The sequence below is a fragment of the Poecilia latipinna genome, unplaced genomic scaffold (assembly GCF_001443285.1).
Source record: "Poecilia latipinna isolate Pla-1442-1.1 unplaced genomic scaffold, P_latipinna-1.0 Scaffold3241, whole genome shotgun sequence".
Classification (NCBI taxonomy): Eukaryota; Metazoa; Chordata; class Actinopteri; order Cyprinodontiformes; family Poeciliidae; genus Poecilia; species Poecilia latipinna.
This window is the reverse complement of record NW_015115857.1, coordinates 1-2,913: the sequence shown is the minus strand read 5'-3', so window position 1 is coordinate 2,913 and position 2,913 is coordinate 1. Positions and strand designations below refer to the sequence as shown.

The 2,913-nt window shown below is 39.3% G+C and overlaps 1 long non-coding RNA gene across 3 annotated transcripts in view; it reads left to right on the top strand.

The window, feature by feature from the left end:
• Positions 1-2,882, top strand: part of LOC106940477 (uncharacterized) — a 37,465-nt gene extending 34,583 nt beyond the window's left edge. For 2 of the 3 annotated variants that reach the window (XR_001423105.1, XR_001423103.1), the window contains exons 3-4: positions 2,233-2,309; positions 2,782-2,882. This is a non-coding gene — a long non-coding RNA (uncharacterized LOC106940477). Of the gene's footprint in view, positions 1-1,993; positions 2,040-2,118; positions 2,158-2,232; positions 2,310-2,781 lie in introns of those variants that run through there. The other variant, XR_001423104.1, reaches the window with a different exon arrangement.
• Positions 2,883-2,913: the final 31 nt, after the last annotated feature.

Here is a 2,913-nt window from a genome sequence, read left to right as displayed (position 1 = left end):
ATTAACACAAAGCTTTAGCCCAGTGTTTTTTAACCTTTTTTGGCCCAGCGCCCCCCTAGCCTTTATTCAGGTCCCTCACCGCCCCCCACCAAAGAATTTGTAGGCTACTTTGCACTGACCATTATTTTATCATTAAAATTACTATCACTATTGTAGATGTTTTGATTTTTATGCTTGTCAAATTGATTATCAAAAATAATTTCCCAGAGAACAAAAAAGCCATGGGAATAGAAATTATTTTCACAAGCGTCTACAAAAAATGCAATGAACATTCAAGTTAAAATTGGTAGGCCTAACAGCAGCCAATCAGAGTGGAAAAAAATATTCTTATTCTTTGCCATTTTCTAGTTGTTAAATATTCCACAAAATGATCAGATAAAAGATGTACAACATGCCAGTTTAAACTTTGAACTATTTGCAAAATGACAGCGCTCTGCAACATTCAAACATGGATAGAACTGTAACTACATTAATCATAGCTCTTCTTCTCTTCAGTGATTGTCAGTTTCTGGTGGTGCAGCTCTGTGCTGCCTTCAGGAGAATGGGACATCAGAGTATCATCCATAAAATTTCACCCACATGGCATTTATTGTGCAAACCAGAGCTTTCAGTGGAAAAACAAAAGTTCCAGATTCTTTTAATGCCACACAAATAATGGAATGAACGTGGATTATATCTTTATATAGACCTGTCTACTGATTCATAGATTAGTAGTTTGTTGCTCCGTTCATGTCCTGGTTCTCCTGTTTCAGAATTTGCGCGACTTGCGCATCGTCTTTTTTTTAACCCCATGCGGCGCGGAGCGGTCGGGAAGCGCGTATCGATGGAGAAAAGCAGATTGACGTAAACCTTTTAGCTCCGCATTCTGATGATTTAAATTGAAAAGTGCTGTTGTGCCGTTTCACACCGGACCATTTACAGAACCGATGTAAACTCTATAAAATGAACGCTCTCTATCGTGGTATCACCTATGGAGGAGTTTCTTTATTTAAATGGGTTCATTTTAATGAGGGATACACACTGAGGGTATCGTGACGTTTATAAGAGTGATTTTTCCTTCCATGGAAGCATGTAGCATCCAGACGAACATTAAAACACTTTTTAATATAAGTTCCTGCTTTGACATGATCACAGCACTGCCAAAACATAAAATAAACAAAACTCGATAAAACATAAAATATTTGAAAATGAGACACCAGACAAAGTGAATCACAGCACCGTCATCAGCCTGTGTAACGCTGACCTGATGCGGTGAAGCTACTAGCAGGAGCGGAGCTGCGCCAAGAAGCTACAAACACTGAAGAGAAGAAGAAGAAGAAGAAGAAGAAGAAGAAGAAGAAGAAGAAGAAGAAGAAGAAGAAGAGCTGCCATCGATGCAGCCAAACATGATTTAATGTTACACAATACAGTTTTAGCAAGTTGCTCAAAGTCTAAACTGGTATTGTTGTGGATTTAAGAACTAAAGTTTACCTTCGACCAAACGCCCCCCCCCAAAAAAATCCCACCGCCCCCCTTCTGTAAAGATTTCCTCCAGCGCCCCCTGCCGTCCTCTAAACGGTACCGCCCACGTTGAGAACCGCTAGTCTAGACCAAATGTTTTGACTTGTTTATTTGAAACTTTGGCATAACTGAACTTGGACTACAGAAATGTTCTGAGGTAAAAAAAACAAAACAAAAAAAAAAACAAAGGTGAATTTACAAAACTGATCAGCTGGAAGTCATGACCTTATCTTATTTATCTGTTCCACAGAAAATGTGGTGACATCATAACTGAAATAATGTTATAATGAATAGATAAAAATTAACAGACTGAAAAATAATGTCTATGCAGCACCAGAAAAGATTAAATGTATTTTTTTTACACATTAGACACTCAAAGTACTCAAAAAATTATACAAGGACTAAAAAAGTGAATATTATTTAATGGCCATTTCAAAATGAGTTTAATATTAACGTTTTTGCACTAAATTATCTCCACAGTGTGAACAGTTCTGTCTACCAGTCTGAGTTTCGATGTGTCATTGTGACGGTTTCAAACAGTGAGTCAATTCTTTTGATCATTGATTTTATCTTATTTTTTTATTTCCTGAAGTCATGATGTTTCTCCTGTTATCCCAGTTCCCTTCATACCAACTCCAAGTCCTCCTCCTAAACCATGTAAGTCAGATGAAAACAGGACTGAAAGTAACAGGAAGTAGTTCTTTCTACCATGTTGATCTCTTGTTCTTCCAGCTCGTCTTACGGTTCTGAAGCTGAAGATCTCGACTACGCTGTCACTGAAAGACAACAAGGATGAAATCGAGAAAGCGGTCAGTGACGTCCTGGACTTTAACACAAACCATCACAACCTGAGTTTAAACCAAAAACACTTCACTCAAATGTAAAATTCTATTTTTAATGTTAATCATATCCATCCATCCATCCATCCATCTATCCATCTATCCATCCATCCATTTTCTAACACCCTTGTCCCTTAATGGGGTCAGGAGATGCTGGTGCCTCTACAGCTAACGTTCTGGGCGAGAGGCGGGTCACACTGGACAGGCAACACAGAGACAGACAGGACAAACAACCATGAACACACGCACCTACGGACAACTTAGAGAGACCAATTAACCTGACAGTCATGCTTTTGGACTCTGGGAGGAAACTAGAGAACCTGGAGAAAACCCACCATGCACAGGGAGAACATGCAAACTCAGAAAGACCAGATTCTGTTCAGTATATTTTATAATTCACCACTGACTGTGTCTCGCATTCATCTCATGTTTTCTTCTGCAGATTAAAGATGAACTGATCAGACGAGGGCTGCCTGCAGACATAAAGGTCCGCCTGCTGAGCGACGGTTCAGTGCAGGTTAACGAAAAGGCTGCCCCCTAGTGGCTAAAACAAGAATGAAACTGATCCAAGCAC